General features: G+C 37.2%; 1 protein-coding gene across 5 annotated transcripts in view; it reads left to right on the top strand.

Annotated features, from left to right (window-relative positions):
• The window catches only part of FRS2 (fibroblast growth factor receptor substrate 2), a 118271-nt gene that overhangs the window by 49300 nt on the left and 50688 nt on the right, over positions 1–18283 (top strand). For 4 of the 5 annotated variants that reach the window (XM_046665462.1, XM_046665468.1, XM_046665486.1 and 1 more), the window contains exons 2-3: positions 5585–5680; positions 6433–6475. The exons of the other annotated variant lie outside the window; for it this stretch is intronic. The gene's annotated coding sequence lies outside the window, so the exon portion shown is untranslated. The remainder of the gene's footprint in view (positions 1–5584; positions 5681–6432; positions 6476–18283) is intronic. 5 annotated transcript variants of the gene reach the window in all.

Genomic DNA, 18283 nt, shown 5'->3' with positions numbered 1-18283 from the left:
GAAGTTATGGATTATTTTCTGTAAAATAAAAAGGCTGACATGAGCTTTATAAAAATGGTTTCCACTCTGGAGTTAGGTGACAGTCTGTGGGGCACTTACACAGCCTTCTTGAAGAGGCTGTCAGTTACTAAGAGGTTATTTGGTATTCAAGTAACTCATCTCCCCGGAATAGGGCCAAAGGCAAACCTACTTTCATACCAAGCTACTCTCCCTGGTGAATATTTTATTGTGTGTTGTATTAAAATTCATGAAGAAGAGTAAAGCCGTGGGCTCTGCGATGTCTAGATTTGTGTATGTCTGCATTATGTTTAATGTTGAAGACATGGAAAGAAACTAACTCTGGAAATATTTACCTTGATGTTCTACGTAGAATCACATGTGAAGATGTCATGAAGATTTCCTACTAAGAAGTACATTTTATATCTTGGCCAGAATGTGTGTAGCATGTTTGTCTATGAAACAGAAGTTTTTAAAAATAATTATTCATACTTTGCATGAGAGTGTGCAAAGGAAGGGGAGGGAGAGAGAGAGACAAATGCTAGTTGTAAGGAGAGATTGTGTGTATGGTAGAGTTTCAAGAAACCATACATACTCTGTGCTGTGTGCACTTCCATATTGTTAAAATACAAAGCAAAACAGCAAGTGCCATGGGTGATACCTCCCGACATTGACTTCAAAACCACACAAACCGTTTCAGTATCTTTGTTTGGTCTTAATGATAGATCTGCAAACACACTGTTTTTCTGTCGAGAAAGAAACACTAAAATCGTAAGGTTTTGTAAAAATAAGGTGGTATTATTTATCCTTAGTGTCCTGGGCAAGTGTGTCCTCCCTTCCCTCTCCTTCGTCTTTCTTCACCATCAGTGCAGTGGATGAGATTGTGAGGGAGGTTTTTTATTTAGTGTTAATTTATGCTGAAAATTCCCGGGACACAATCAAGTATTTGCAAGCCTAGCATATGTATTCAGGTCTTTGGGAAACTTTAAATCTTCAATCTGAGTCTCTGCTCTGTGTAAAGCAGTAAGTTCTTTCACTGGCATGTTTTTTAGTCAATGGGGATAATTTGTTCCAAGGAATTTTCACTTTCTCCAAATAATTGAGACATTCATGTAGCAAGGCCACATTTCCTGAGTAATGTGTCCTGATAATTAAGTAATTGCCTTGATTTTTATTTTAGAATGGGTATGTTACTTTTACTCTGTGAAAGGCAGTGGATGCATCAAATGACAGATTAAGTTTACAGTTTTGAAAGAAAATATTCCTACAAAATATTTTCCAATTAATGACACATTAAAAATCAGATTCTGTTGAATATGAAGAACTGAGGCCGATATGTGTTATCCCATAGTGTTGGGAACTAAGGTGTTCCACATGAAAGATTTTTCCAGAAAAGGAAAATTAGGAATCATAACTCTAATAAACTTGTAAATTTTAAGAAATGGAATACTTTAATGTGTGTATGTGTGTGTCTGTGTCTGTATATCTATATCAAGAGAGAAAGAGAAGTATTTCAAACATTCAGGAAAGTACAGAAACTATTTTGGTAAACACCTGTGTACCCACTCTGTTAAGTCTTAACATTTCTTCCTTGACTTCTCAGAGCATACGTAGTATCCGTCAGTCACTTAGAGGTGATTCAGGTTAATTGTTAGGAACGAATGCCGCTCAGTGCACTGTGCGGTGTGGAGCTCACTCCCACTCAGTCCTGCAGGCCTCAGTGTGGCGTGTTCCTCTGATTCACTGCTTATTGCCACAGGTTTCTTGTTAGTGAACAGCAGCAAACTTTCCCTTTGACCTCTTATCTAAAGCAGCCTTGGAAGAACAGGACGGATTTCTCACTTGAGCAGCCTGAGTTTACGGGTACTCGTATGGTGCAAATGTGGTATTTGTGACTAATAATTTTATTTCAGTTTACTGCAGGTTATGATAGTGAAAATAGAAAGACTGAGATTTTGGATCCTGGAGCACTCTCTCTGTGGTTTGGACAAGTTATTTAACCGCTCTGTGTGTTTTGTTAGGACCTTTCGCAGAGGGAGGTTCTGAGGATTGAGTGAGCTAATGTAAGTATCTGGCACAGAGAAGTTGTTCAGTAAAGGTTACTTTACTGTCACTAGCCTTATTTCAAGTGATTGAACTTGCTAAAGTCTGATTTCCAACTGAATGGAGATGTTTCTACACAAAAATATTCAAGGATTCTCCTCACCCCCTACCCCAAACAAAGCAGATTTTAACATTAAATTTCATCTTAGAACCCCTAGTGATTGTTTTCCTTGTACTTTTGGTTTATTTATGTACCTAAAGTCTGATAGGCCCATAACAAATGCTTTGTGAACCTTAAACTAAGTGAAAATAGATTGTTCAGATGAAAGGTATGTGGATAAGTCAGTTTTTGGGCAATTCTAGCGAGCTCTTGCCAGAACTAGTATCTTTGTTTTGGTCTTCAGAGACTATTAAATGTGATCACTGATTCATACTTGCTGTTTTTTCTGTCCCCTGGCTGTCTCTCTTAAGACCCTGAAGCTTGCCAGCCACAGGATGTTTCAAAGGCAGAGGAGGCCTTAGCCCAGGGGGAGTTTGTTTATTTAAAGAAAAATAATTAAGTTCAAACATCCCTACCATGTCTTAGCTAGTCTAGTCATGTTAGCGTTAGTGAGTTCTTTTGATTCTCTCTGGTGGTCATGGTGCCTAAAGGGAACAGATAAATTTGAAAGTACTTAAAACTTTTCTTGAGATTACTTGGAACTTTATAACGTAATCCTAAACAGAGATCCCTAAAGGAGTAGGAGGAAAGGGAATGCCATTTATTTTACTAGTTGCTGTTTTTTAATGGGATTCATTTAATTCCAGTTTTTCCACCACTCCTTTCTAGAGTTATGGTATAGATGATTTTAAAACAAAACAACAACCAAATAAGTAAAACCACACGATGGTAGCTATATCTTCATTAATTCTTTGAAGTTGAGACCATAAGAATTTTTAAAAGGGGCAGTATAGCTCTGTAGATGTTTAGACAGAAAGATGTGAAAATTCATGTTTGTGTTTCAAATGATTATCATCTCCAAAATTTATGACTTATTTCTCCTTGTATATTCTCTGCCAGATAAGGAGATCCGAGACAGATATTTTGGGCTTGCCTGGGGTACCGGGGCATATTTCTTTGATGAGATAACTTGTAAAAACCTAGTCCTACAGGAAGGGGAGGAGGAATAAACCAGAGCGATATCTGGTGTTCCCGGCAGAGGGAACCCAAGTCCTGGTGCCTGAAGTGAGAACTTGCTCATGCGTTTAAGGACAGAGAGCCATGTGGCTAGAATGGGGCGAGCAAGGGGGAGAGTGGTAGGTTAGAGATCAGGAAGGGAAATGTCAGATTATAGTGCTTTTGGCCTTTGTAAGGACTTTGGCTTTTAGACTAGTGAGATGGAGTCAATTAGAGGGTTTGAACAGAAGAATGATGTGATCTGACTTTCTTTTGAAAAGGACTAACTGACTGACTGACTTGTGGAGGTGAACAGGGGAGAGGCTGGGAGATCAAATCCATGAGAAGTGAGTTGCTGGGACCATGATGGTAAGAGTGGAAGTGGTAATATTATGGATGTCTTTTGAAACTGGAGCTCCCAGAGTGAACACTTAGTGGATAGTGATGAATACTTCTGCGCATAATGTCTGATTGACCCATTTTTAATGACATTAAGATTAATTACTGGGTTCAAGTTTTGTCAGCCTGATTTATCTATTATTAATTTTCCGATCAACTTTTACGTAGTGGTTTTAGCAACCATTCATTGCTTTTTAGGTTCATAATTTCATTAGGGGGACACAATGGTGATTTTCTAATCCTATCATTCCTTCTACCTTTATTATTCAGAATCCTATAAAAAAGAGTTTTCACTTATTGACTGCTTGTTTCTCTGGGGGTACTTTTCATATAAGAAAGGCAGGATAAATGCTTGATTCTTTCCCTTTATCAGTTTTCAGAATAATAAGTTAATGCCCTAGCAACTTCCAAAGATGACCGTGAATTTTTAAAATGTATTTAATGTTTCAGTCAGTGGTAGTCGTTAGCATTTTGATGTTCAAAATGTCATTATCATTTGATATTCATTTGATCTCAAAACAGTTCTCCAAAGTTAAAACTGTAAAACAAGGTATGTTCTGAGAAGTCTACTTCCATCCCTCTCCTTTCTACCCTGCTTTCTCTTTTCTCTGTAGATAGCCATTTAAAAATGGTTTTGGTTTTATCTCTCCATTGCTTATGGGGTTTTTTTTTTGAGGAAGATTAGCCCTGAGCTAACATCTGCTGCCAATCCTCCTCTCTTTGCTGAGGAAGATTGGCCCTGAGCTGACATCCGTGCCCATCTTCTACTTTATATGTGGGATGTGTGCCACAGCATAGCTTTATTAGTGATGCGTAGGTCTGCACCCCAGGATCCGAACCAGAGAACCCTGGGCCACTGGAGTGAAAGGTGTGAACTTAACCGCTATGCCACCAGGCTGACCCCTTCCATTGCTTCCTTTTGAAAGGAGAAAAAGTAAGTCTGTATTAATATTTGTATTCCCCCACTGTTTTACAAAAAAAGTAGCATTTTTTGGAATACTACTTCAGCTACAGGATAGAAGTAGGGAAGTACTGGGTTCCCTGAGGGTTATTCTTGAGATCTGTCAGCTTTTTACTCCTTATGAAACGTTTTCTCTTAATATTCCTAGCAGTCTCCGCAACAAGCACCTCAAAGAACATACAGGTTTGAAAAAGAAAAAGATCCCCACCCACACCATTTGGCAATATTTAGCAAAATTGCATATCAATCAGTTCCCCTTCTAGGAGTCTTTCCCAAAGGTTGCACTAACAATTACAAAGTGGTATATGCCTTTGTTCTTTTCCTTCAGGGTTGTAACCATGTCTTGGTTGTCTTTTAATTGTGGGCTTTGCTTATCAAGGAACAAAACAATAATGATGTTTTAGTTGGCATTAACATCAATGGTGTTTGTGTGGAAGAAACTTTTGAGATTGCCCTTTTGAATAGTCAGATTAAATAGTTCATCAAAAGTGAAATCATTCATCAGTTTACCCATTCTGTCAATAAGTATTTACTGAGCGCTTACTGCATGGCAGTCATTGTCTTAGGTGCTCCAAAGATCAGTGAATTAAACCTACAGAAATCTCCTGAGCTTACTTTCTGTAGTATGAGGGGGAAATAGACAAGCATAATAAAGAAGCTCTTAATTTGTTTTCAGATGTGCAGTTTTAGGGCTCCTCTTCTCTGTCTTCTTTCTCTTTTTCCAGTCTATAAATGGCATTCTTAGGAGTTGCAAGACCCTGGTGAGTGAAAAGGATTGAGGACTGAGCAGTTTGTAGATGTTTATCCTCAGACGTGTCGCGTCACTGTGTAATTCTAATTCTGCGGGTTGCCAGCCTGTGTTCTGTCCCTCTCACCTCACCCTGCTCAGGCTGTTGATGATTTTATCAGAAGGTTGCTCAAGAACTGTTTGAAGAGTTCCGCTCTAGTCACTAAAATCTAGATAATTGTCCTTAAAGATTTTATGTTTTTGTTATAATATATTCTTAATTAATACATCTTTATTTCAGAAATGACCGTTAAGAAGTAGATGCCCAGATGCAAAAGTGATGAAACAGTCAATTTGTCATAAAGTAAGATGCAGCTGTGGCTTTGCAACAAGATTAGTAAGTGTGGCCTATTTTTTTTTCAACTTTATACTTATTTTATCTACTTTAAAAAATATTTAATAAAAAGTATAGTGGACATTTTATAAAGTGTCAACTTGTATTTCTGTTTTTATTTTGGATTTTAGTACAAATTCCCTACCAGTGTTTGTTCTGCATATTTTTAAAAAAACATAATTTTGATCATAGTGTTATAAAGAGTATGCTTCTTGTTTATCTTGTAAAATTAAATTTAAGATGTTTCTCCCTATGAATGACAATGTACCCTTCAGTATGGGGTTTCTGATTGGGGTGATGAATATATTCTGGAATTAGATGGTAGTAATGGTTACAGAACTTTGTGAATATAGTCAAAACCACTGAATTTTATACTTTTAAGTGATGAACTTTATGATGTGGATTATACCTAAAAAGAAAATACCCTTCAGAATATCAAAGCTTGGCAAGAGTAAAAGCCAATTGAGTACTGATGTTTTAGAACGTGAAAATATGCCACTCATCATTATATACCTAGCAAAAATGATTTGATAGTAGAATAAGTATTTCTGTAATAATAAGAATAATTTTTATTGTAAATATTCTTATAAAAATAAAGTACTTTTCTTATTAGAGACTTACTGTTTTTTAAGCTTTGGTAATACAAGTGTCATAGTATTCTGAATGTACTATATTAGCATTTTGTAATTTTCATTTTCAAGAGACTTTGTGTTTTGAAACTAACATGTCAACTTTTCTACCTGAAATTCTTTTAGGAACAAAATTGTATCTATTTTTCTCAGAAGAGTGTTCCACAAGGTAAGAAATTGTTCATGTAGTAATAAAACAAATCTCATTGAATACAGGCTTCATTGCTCTTGATTTTTTTTAATCCCTTCCCCATATTTATTTCATATCTTTTCTTGATTATTACAAGATTCTCACAAATATGTTAGCTGCTCCTTTACTAACTCAGAATTTGCTAGCCAAGACCCTGCTCATCTTACTTGAAGTTGGGATTGAAAGGGTGTGATAAGAGTGGTCACATCTGCCACTCAGATACTGCTTTTCCTGGGCAGTGCCTATTCCTCGCATCCTTGGGAGAGGGCTTATCCATTTTAGGAAACAAGTTCTCTTCTTGCACAGGGCACATTCACCTTTTGCCTCAGTGGACATGGCCTAAATGACCTTGGGGAGTTGAAGTTTCATAGAAGCTCTCTTAAGGGTTTCGGTTAAAGGGGATTAGTTAGCTATGTTTACACCTGTGGAAATTGTGTAACTCCTTTAGTTTAACAAGTGCAATACTTCCTACCAGGTTGATAGTAAAAGATTCAGTAACATTTAATATTTAAAAAAAAAAATCCTGAACGATCACCTTTACAGTGGATTAAATCATTGGTTTACATTGTTGTGCTCTTCGACTTCTGGAGGATGAAACGTTCACGTGAGTAGATAGTACAGTCTCAGCAGGGTGCTCACCCTGTGCCAGTAACCGAAAGTCAGTCGCTTGGCAGCCTTAGGAAGTCACCTAGTTAAATTTTCTCCGAAACTTTTTGGTGTAGGGAGTAGTGATCACTGCAGATTAATTCAATCTGTCAACTGGAAGTGCTCGTAAAGTGGATTATTCAGATCAATAATTCTTTCTCATTTACTCTCCTTTTCCAGTATCCTCTGTCCTGAGGGGAATGCGCATTCTCAGACACATCTTTTCCACCTGGTTTTGAAACTGCCACAGATTTAGTTAATCAGGTCAACTTTTATCCTAACTGGAAACAGAGGGTTAAATAAAGGGCCACACTAGCCGAAGAAGAGGAAGGGAGAGCAAATCACCAGTGTTTTTCCTTTCCAAGTTTCTTGTGAAACTCTTTTTCCCTCTTGTTTTCTTCTCCCTCCCGGGGGCTAAGGGAGGGGGTCCTGGAACATCTTCTAGCACACTGCTCAAAGGCAGTACTGTAGGAGAAATCCAGATCCTTCTTTTCCTGGATTACAGTGCTTAAAGGAAAAACTGAAACAACTTGTGAACTTGATCTGTTGCGTCTTTGTCACTCTTTTGGCAAATGAAATTTAAATCTTTGACCTTAGTAGAGTATATGATAATGGTGTCTGATACCCTTAGGGCTCCCTGTAAGTGTTCAATAAATATTTATTTTTATAAATACCAGATGCTTTCGTAATTTTTTTAGAGTAGAAAATAATCAGAAGAAGATTATTCACCCTGCTACACAATCAAAGGTGTTAAAAGGACAATGACAACTTAAAAAAAATTACTGTTAACCGTACACTTAAAAATGGTTGAAATGGTAAATTTTACCTTATGTGTATTTTACCACAATTAAAAAAATTGTTTAAATTTTGGGCGACTGTTGGTTATGAAAGAGGATGGCTTTGTCTGAAGTATCAGTTTTTAACCTCTATACGGGGGTGTTGAGTAATGATATTCCTCAGTCTGCATCACACCTGTCGGCATTGGCTCATTGAAGGACTGCTCCTCTGTTTTCTTTTAAAACTTGTCCCCACGTCAGTGACCTTGAATGTGTTTGGTGTGGGTCCTGTCGCGTCCTGTGAAAGGCTTGTTACTTTATGTGCCTGTGTTTCAGTTGCACATTAGTCTTCATGTAACTCTTGTGGTCCCTCCTCGGCTTCTTTCCTATGATCTGGGCACCTTGCTGAATCTTCATCTGATTTGTTTTGTCCAGCTGGTACGTTGTATTCCAGGTTGTTATTTCTTAAAATGAGCTGTTAAATGTAGAATTCCTTAAATGTATAAGGCACATTAAAATGAGCATTTAAGAAAAGACCAACTTGTGCTCTTATGTGAGAATTGAAGTTGAAGAATGCGAGTTAGATGCTGTGGAAGATTAGAGGAAATGAAAACATCTGTGTAGAATGCTGTCGGAACAGTCAAGGAATTTCAAGGCCTAACAAAAACATGTAATTTTCTTCTAGAAACTTTGTATTAAAATAATTAGGTCTCAGTTTTTAGCCCACAAAAGCTTAGTAGTTGAAAGATAATACCAGTGATATTATGGAACCTCCCCGTTATCTATTACTTATTAATTTTGACATTGTATTATATTTAAACAGTCATCTTATTTTTTCTATTACTTCTTTGAAGCAGAACTGTGTTCTCTGAATCCCCATCACTGAATCTAACACAGAGTAAGACAAGTACAAATACAGGATTCCAACTTTGGGATGCAGAAACACAGTTTCATCTATAGTAGTACAGTATCAGCAGAAGCAGCTTCTCTTGGATCTCCTAACTAGAAATTGTCAGAGAGTAGGAACTCCAGAAGCTCCATTCCGTGATGATGGTATGCTTCATAGTAGTGAGGAGGAGAGAGAGGGAGAGAGTCCTCTGAGAGGATGGAGTGGGCGTTGATTTTAGGCGGAGGATGAATACAGCAGTGATCAGATCAAGGAGGGCTGCCATCAGGTGGAAAACGCTAAAGGTACTTTGCTGGGAGCAGTTTCTTTGTGTGGGAGGAAGATGTTAGGGGCCAGGAGGAAATGTGGAACTGAGTCAGTAGGGGAAAGGCAAAGGGGTAAGGGAATTCATGTCTGTTAACAGTTAAGCCAAGGTTGAGGCTTTTTGAAAGTAATAGTTCTTTATATGGCAGTACTTTTTATAAGACCTTTGGTGGGAAGACCAGCAACTTTTGAGGTTGATATTGATTTGGTATCCTATGCATTGTTGAATACTCCCCTTACTGTCTTAAAAAATAATTCACAGAATTTGACATCAGTCCTTTCTCTAGTTTCTTTAATTTTTGAGTATTTTGTGTGGCATAGTAATTTCGTTATTCTCACTTTGTTATGTTAATGCATGGCATAAGTAGAACAGATAGTATTCTCATTTTACAATGAGGAAACCAGTAGATGACTTCGCTTTAGGTTCTTTTTAGTAACTTATACTGCCTCTCTATGAACTGATATTACTCTATATAGAAGGTGTAATTCCTATCAACTGATATTTTTCTCTATATGGAAGGTGTATTGCTAGGATACTTTTAACTTGAAAGAAATGTTTCTAACCAGGAAGAACCTCATAGTCTGAGGAGTTTTTTTTAAAAAACGCACATATATAAACAAAAGTGTAACTAATGAATGATGTAGATGGTAGTCACTTAACCTTGAGGTTTACTAAAACGGCATTTAATAAATTATATGGATTTTGTCCACCACTGTTATAGAAAATTATTTCATAAATATTTCCAGTTTAGAATGAATACCATAAATTTGTACTTTTTTAGTTTTGAACATGCCTATTTACTTTCCTTGAAGATGAGGTGTCTAATTTTGATGGATGGAAGATTGGAATCTCTTTGTGGGTATGGAACAATCAATTAGATCTCATGTATTTCAGACTATGGTAATCCCCTGTCCCCAAATTATTTGTTTATAGTATGAAAATCAGGCAAACTATATTATAAGCCTGAATCTTTTATCCTGAAAGACTTAATTTGGTTCAGGCCTAGCGTTAATGGTGCAAGCACAGATGAAGATTGGTTTTGAGTAACCCAGGGCCGTCTATGGCATTGTAGGTCTGGAGGGTCCTTGGATTAGTTTACAGTTGAGCCTCCGGAAAGATTTCACGTGTAGGTGGTGGCATAAAGGAATACAGGTTGACTCAGAGTCTTTGGAATAGATTGGAGTTATAAAACTTGAAAGTTTAGCAGTGTTTTTGTTGTTCAAAAATAGGCTATGATACTAAAAAGACAGATCTTCTGACTCTTATTGTGTATTATGGTTTCAAATGTTGCAGTTCAATTTAAGTAAATTTGAACTTTAGAAAATATAGGTAACTTTATTGTTTTATAAAAGAATACCATTATATCAGATACCTTCTTTGTTTCATGTTCCACTCTTCCATGGAATTCCATGAGCTGCCTTGATTTAATTTTTTTTAGCCACTTGCTTTTAGATTTAAAAAAAAAAAAGGACCCAAAAACCAAAACTCAGAATAGCTTGAAACTCGACACAAATTACTGCCACAGAACAAAAGTGCTGATCAAGTTAAATCAACCCCTGTAATGTCTACTGAAAGGAAAACTTCTCCTCTCTCCCTCAGTTTGAAGAACAAGCGTTTCCCCTGCCAAGAAGGGCTGACTTTAAGTGGACCAGCTGTCCATGTTAGGAGCACAGGGTTGCTAAGGTGACCATGGCTGTTTGGGGAAGAATGCAGCTGAGAGGGCAAGCTGTTGGTGTGTGAGCCGAGGGAAGGAATGTGGTGTGATTATGCATCGTTGCTCCTAATCACGTGCTCAGAGTGCAGTGTGGGCAGCATGCAGAAACAACACGTGCAAGTGCGGGGCCTGTGTGTGGGTTAGGATCCTGCTGTTTTCATGTGAGCCAGAGGCTTGCAATTCACACTGAAAGTGTGGACCTTGTATGTGTGTGTGTGTTTTGGGTGAAGGGGAGGGTGTTTTGATGAAATGGGAATGAATTTATTTTGCTTGATGGACACATACTTTCATATTGTTAAAGAAAAATTTTATCTTGGGGTAAATGTTTTTTCCAAATTGTCCCTTTCAATCATACACACAGTTTTAATAGTTCCCCAAGTGAAGGATGTGTTCTTTGTAATTGTGCTTATTTCTTTGGCACTTTTAATTTCAGAATTATTTGAAAGTTCTAAGAATATGTTGTCTATTTGCTCCATTTCTTCTTTTTTTTAAAAAAAAGTTCTTGCTCTTTCCAAGGGAGATCTTACCTTAATATTAAGTGTTTCTTCGAAGCATCCAAAGATAGATTTTGGCATGTGGTAAAAAATATGATTCAGGGAGCAGTGGGAAAGGACAAAGTAATACCCCACTTACCTGAAACACTATTTAGATTTTACCATGGGCATCATTGCTAATATTTGAAATGAAATATAGACACAGACATTGATATAGACACTTAGCGAATCGTGAGTTTTTTTTTTTAATTCTTGTTTCCAAATCAGTACAATAACGTGTTGATCTTATGTGAGGACAAAGTTGTATAAAATATTTAAGTGTAAAGTGGAGGGAACGTTGGCAGTCCTATATTACATTAGCATCATATTCTTTTTTCTTCTTTTTTTTTTTTTAAAGATTGGCACCTGAGCTAACAACTGTTGCCAGTCTTTTTTCTTCTTCTTCTTCTCCCCAGAGCCCTCCCAGTACACAGTTGTAGATTCTAGTTGTGAGAGCCTCTGGTTGTACTGTCTGGGACGCCGCCTCAGCATGGCCTGATGAGTGTTGCCACATCGCGCCCAGGATCCAAACCAGTGAAACCCTGGGCCGCCGAAGTGGAGTGCGCAAAGTTAACCACTGGGCCACGGGGCCGGCCCCTATTTTTTTCTTAATCAGAGAGGGTACTTGTTTTGATGGGATTGCTCTTTAATTGATTAATTTATAAAATATGGAAGGAAATTAACAAGATTAAAATAATTTGATCTTTGAATTCACTTGGTTGTTTGGCCTTGCTCGTGTACACCTTGCTAACTTTTGATGTCATTCTGTATAACCAGTCTCCTCCTGCCAAACACAACAGAGTGTAATCAGTTTACATATATCTCTCACAACAGTCCTTACTTTTAATATAGTTAAATATATGGTTTTTTTTTTTTTACAGTTTATCTTAATCTTTTCCTACTCAGAAGTCATAAAGATATTCTCCCCTACATTGTCAACTAAAAGCTTTATGGTTTTGCCTTTCATATTTAATTCTTAAATGTCCTGCTGAATGATTTTTGTGAGAGCTACAGGATATGAATTTACCCTTTCCATATGGATAATTGGTTATCCTAGCACTATTTAATGAAATAGTCCTTCATTTCCTCCCTGATATAAAAATTCCCTGTCATAAATCAAGTTTCATACATGAGTAGTTCTATTTCTGTACCATTTATCTGTGTGTCTACTCTGAACCATTACTGTCCTATCTCAGGGAGCTGCAGATAATCCCAGTTTTGTTTCTTGTCTTGTGCCTGATCTCAAAGGAAATGCTTTCAAATTTCACCATTTAAAATGATATTTGTAGTGTTTTTTTTAAATGGCCTTTGTTGAGTTAAGGAAGTTTCATTCTATTCCTAGCTTGCTAGCTTGTGTTTTGTTGGTTTCAATCATGAATACATGTTGAGCTGTACTGAAAGGTTTTTCTGTAACTCCAGAGAAGGTCGGAATTTTTTCTCTTTAATCTGTTAATGTGGTCAGTTACATTGATTTTCCAGCTAGGCTAACTAAGCATTCCTGGGATAAACCCAGTTTAGTCATGATGGATTATCTTTTTTTAGTAAAGTATTGGATTTGGTTTGCTTACATTTTGTTTAGGATTTTTATATCAGTATCCATGAGTCAGATTGGCCTATAATTTTCTTATATTGTCCTGATTGGATTATTTTTAAACCTTTTTTTTTTTTTTGGTGAGGAAGATTGACCCTGGGCTAACATCTGTTGCCAACCCACCTCTTTTTGCTTGAGGAAGATTGCCCCTGAGCTAACATCTGTGCCGGTCTTCCTCTGTTTTATGTGGGATGCTGCCACAGCGTGGCTTGATGAGCAGTGCTGGATCTGCGCCTGGGATCTGAACCCACAAACCCCAGGTGGAACGTGTGAACTTAACCACTATGCCACCGGGCCGGCCCCTAAACCTCTTTTTTAATGATTAAAAGAATTTTTTAAATTGTGGTAAAATACAGCTAACATAAAATTTACCTTCTTAACTGTTTTCAAGTGTACAAATTCACCAGTGTTAAATGTGTTCACATTGTGGTGCAGCCAGTCTCTAGAACTTTTTCTTGCAAAACTGAGACTTTATAGTCATTAAACAACTCCCCCTTATTTCCCTGCTCCCCATAGCCCCTGGCAGGCACCATTCTACTTCCTGTTTTTATGAGTTGACTACTCTGGTACCTCATATAAGTGAAATCTTACAGTATTTATCTTTTCTGTGCCTGGGTTATTTCAAAGTTCGTGCATATTGTAGCAGGTGTCAAAATTTCCTGTTTAAGGCTGAATAGCATACCATTGCATGTGTAAACATTTTGTTAGCCATTCTTCTGTGAATAGACAGTCGTGTTGCTTCTAGCTTTTGGCTGTTGTGACTAATGCTGCTACAAATGTGGATGTACAAATATCTCTTTGATACCCTGCTTTCAATTTTCTGGGGTATATAACCAGAAGTGGTATTGCTGGATATATGGTAATTCCATTTTTAATTTTTTGAGGAACCACCATCCTGTTTTCCACAGTAGATGCAAAGTTTACGTTCTCACCAGTGCACAAGGGTTCTAGTTTCTCCATATCCTTGCCAACACCTACTTTCTCTGTTTTTGGTAGTAGTCATCCTAATGGGTATGAGGTAATATCTCATTGTAATTTTGTTTACATTTCTCTAATGACTAGTGATGTTCAGTATCTTTTCATATGCCCGTTGGCCATTTGTATATTTTCTTTGGAGAAATATCTATTCAAGGCCTTTGCCCATTTTTTAATTGGGTATTTAGTTTTTTTGTTGCTGAGTTGTAGGAGTGCTTTTGTATGTTCTGGATATTGCAAATATTTTCTCCCACTCCATAGGTTGCCTTTTCAGTCTAATGTTTTTGTTTGATGCACAGAAGTTTTTAATTTTGATGTAGTCCAATTTATCTGTTTTTACTTTTGTTGCCTGTGGTTTTGGTGTTAGAGCCAAGAAATCATTGCCAAATTCAGTGTCAGAAGCTTTTCCTCTATGTTTTCTTCTAAGAATTTTATAGTTTTAGGTCTTTAATCCATTTTGAGTTCATTTTTGTATATGGTGTAAGATGAGGGTCCAAGTTCATTATTTTGTGTGTGGAGATCCAGTTTCCCCAGCACCATTTGTTGAAAAGACTGTGTTTTCTCCCATGGGATGGTCTTGGCACCCTTTGTCCTGATTGGACTTTGATATGAATTAGAAAGTGTTTATCTTTTTTACTGTTTCCTAGAAAAATTTGTTGAAGGTTGTAATTATTTGTTGTTTCTTGACTGTTTGGTAGGACTTACCTGTAAGAAAATCTGGGCTTGATGCTTTTTCGGTGGAAAGATTTTAAACTGGTACTGTTTGCTTTCTTCTTTAGATTATTTCATCTATTCAAATTCTTTATTTCTTTTTAATGGCCAATTGATTTGTCTTCTAAAAATTGACGTATAATTCACATACCATACAATTCACCCCTTTAAAGTGTAAAATTCAGTGTGTTTTGGTTTTTTTTCTCTAGAATATTCACAAAGTTGTATAACCGTCACCACTGTCTAATTCTGGAACATTTTCATCATCCCAAAAAGAAAGGTCATACCCATTAGCAATCACTCCCCATTCTCCCTTCCCCTGTACCCTGACAACCAGTAATCTACTTTCTGTCTCTATAGATATGCCTAATCTGGGCATTTCCTGTAAGTAGAATCATATAATATGTGGCCTTTCTTTTTCTTTTTTGAGTGAGGAAGATTGGCCCAGAACTAACATCTGTTGCCAATTTTTCTCAGTTTGCTTGAGGAAGATTCGCCCTGAGCTAACATCTGTGCCAGTCTTCCTCTATTTTATGTGAGATGCCGCCACAGTGTGGCTTTGACAAGCAGTGTGCAGGTCCTTGAATGTGTGGCCGCTTTTTTTCTGGCATCTTTCACTTCGTGTAATGTTTTCAAAGTTCATTTATGTTGTAGCTCCTGTCAGTATTTCATTCCCTTTTATGGTGGAATATTGTTCCATTGTGTCACTATCCCCACGTTTTATCTCTGTGTTAATCAGTTGATGCACGTTTGGATTGTTTCCACTTTTTGCCTATTATGAAGAATGCTGCTGTGAACCTCCATGTACAAGATTTTGTGTGCAAAAATGTCTTCAGTTCACTTGGGTATGTACCTAGGAGTGGAATTGCTGGGTCATACGGTAATGCTATGTTTAACCTTTTTAGGAGCTGCCAAACTGTTTCCAAAGCAGTTACACCATTTTACTGTTCCAAGAGCAGTGTATGAGGGTTCCAGTTTCTCCGTGTCCTTTTCTGCACTTGCTGTTGTCTGTCTGTTTGATTTTAGCCGTCCTAGCTGGTGTGAGGTGGGATCTCATTGTGGTTTTGATTTGCATTTCCCTAATGACTAGTGTTGTTGAGCATCTTTTCAGTTGTTTATTGGGCATTTGTATATCTTCTTTGGAGAAATGTCTATTTAAATCTTTTGTCCATGTTAAAATTGGGTTATTTGTCTTTTATTGAGTTGTAAGATTTCTTTATATATTGCAGGTGCTAGACTCTTTTCAGGTATGATTTCCAAATATTTTCCTCCATTCTTTGGATTATCTTTTTACTGTTTTGATAGTGTTCTTTGAAGCACACAAGCTTTTAATTTTGGTGAAGTCCAGTTTATCTATTTTTTTCTTTTGTTGCTTGTGATTTTGGTGTCGTATCAAGGAAACTTTTGCCTAATTCAGGGTCATGAAGATTTATGTTTTCTTCTAAGAGTTTTATGGTTTTAGCTCTTACATTTAGGTCTTTGATCCATTTTGAATTAAATTTTGTATATATTTTGAGGTAGAGGTCCCACTTCATTATTTTGCAATTGGAAGTCCAGTTCTCCTAGCACCATTTGTTGAAGAGACTGTTCTTTCCACACTTAGCTGTTAGGCACCATTGTTGAAAATCAGTAGATTATAAATATATGGATTTCTTCTGAATTTTCAGTTCTATTCCATTGGATCTCTTTGTCTCTCCTAATGCTACTACCACACTTGTTGATCTGATGCTTAATGGCAGTAGCTTTGTAGTAAGTTTTGAAGTCAGAAAACGTGAGTCTTAGTTCTTTTTGAATCTTTTTTCCTTATTGAGGTCATAATAGTTTACAACATTGTGAAATTTCAGTTGTACGTTATTATTTGTCTGTCACCATATAATTGTGCCCCTTCACCCTTGTGCCCAACCCCCTTCCCCCTGGTAACCACTGAACTCTTCTCTTTGTCTGTGTGTTTGTTTGTCTTGCACATATGAGTGAAAACATACAGTGTTTGTCTTCGGGTTATTTCTCTTAAGGTAGTATGCTCTAGGTCCATCCATGTTGTTGCAAATCCCACGATTTTGTCTTTTCATGGCTGAGTAGTATTCCATTGTACCACATCTTTATCCAGTCATCAATTGATGGGCACTTGGGTTGCTTCCACGTCATGGCTATTGTGAATGGTGCTGCAAAGAACATAGGGGTACAGAAGTCTCTTTCAATTGTTGATTTCAAGTTCTTTGGATAAATACCCGTTAGTGGGATAGCTGGGACATATGGTATTTCTATTTTTAATTTTTTTTCTTTTTTAAAGATTTTATTTTTCCTTTTTCTCCTCAAAGCCCCCTGGTACATAGTTGTATATTTTTAGTTGTGGGTCCTTCTAGTTGTGGCATGTGGGATGCCACTTCAGCATGGCCTGATGAGCGGTGCCCTGTTTCTGCCCAGGATCTGTACCAGCGAAACCCTGGGCTGCCGAAGCGGAGCATGCAAACTTAACTACTGAGCCATGGGGCTGGCCCTCTATTTTTAACTTTTTGAGAAATCCCATACTGTTTTCCATAGTAACTGCACCAGTTTGCATTCCCACCATCAGTGGATGAGGGTTCCCTTTTCTCCACAATCTCTCCAAAATTTGTTATTTTTTGTCTTGATGATTATAGCCATTCTAATGGATGTAAGGTGATATCTTAGTGTCATTTTGATTTGCGTTTCTCTGGTAATTAGTGATGTTGACAGTCTTTTCATGTGCCTGTTGGCCATCTGTATATCTTCTTTGGAAAAATGTCTGTTCATATCCTCTGCCTGTGTTTTCATCAGGTTGCTTGTTTTTTTTGTTGTTGTTGTTAGTTGTGTGAGTTCTTTATATACTGTGGAGATTAACTCCTTGTCAGATACATCATTGCAAATATTTTCTCCCACTTGGTGGGTTATCTTTTTGTTCATGGTTTCCTTTGCCTTGCACAAGCTCTTTAGTCTGATGAAGTCCCACTCGTTTATTTTTTTTATTTCCCTTGTCTGAGTAGACATGGTATCCGAAAAGATCCTCCTAAGACCGATGTCAAAGAGTGTACTGCCTATGTTTTCATCTAGGAGTTTTATGGTTTCAGGTTTTACCTTCAAATCTTTGCTCCATTTTTAGTTAATTTTTGTGTATGGTGAAAAATAATGGTCTACTTTCATTCTTTTGCATGTGGCTGTCCAGTTTTCCCAACACCATTTATTGAAGAGATTTTCCTTTCTCCATTGTATGTTCTTGCCTCCTTTGTCAAAGATTAGCTGTCCGTAGATGTGTGGTTTTATTTCTGGGCTTTCAGTTCTGTTCCATTGATCTGTGTGCTTGTTTTTGTACCAGTACCATGCTGTTTTGATTACTATAGCTTTGCAGTATATTTTAGTCAGGGATTGTGATGCCTCCTGCTTTGTTCTTTTTTCTCAGGATTGCTTTAGCTATTTGGGGTCTTTTGTTGCCCCATATGAATTTTAGGATTCTTTGCTCTATTTCCGTGAAGAATATCATTGGGATTCTGATTGGGATTGCATTGAATCTGTAGATTGCTTTGGGTAGTATGGACATTTTAACTGTGTTTATTCTTCCAATCCATGTTCATGGAATCTCTTTCCATCTCTTTATGTCATCATCTATTTCTTTCGG

This window comes from Equus quagga, chromosome 1, assembly GCF_021613505.1.
Source record: "Equus quagga isolate Etosha38 chromosome 1, UCLA_HA_Equagga_1.0, whole genome shotgun sequence".
Lineage (NCBI taxonomy): Eukaryota > Metazoa > Chordata > Mammalia > Perissodactyla > Equidae > Equus > Equus quagga.
The sequence above is the reverse complement of the archived record's forward strand: the minus strand, read 5'-3'. Positions and strand labels throughout refer to the sequence as shown.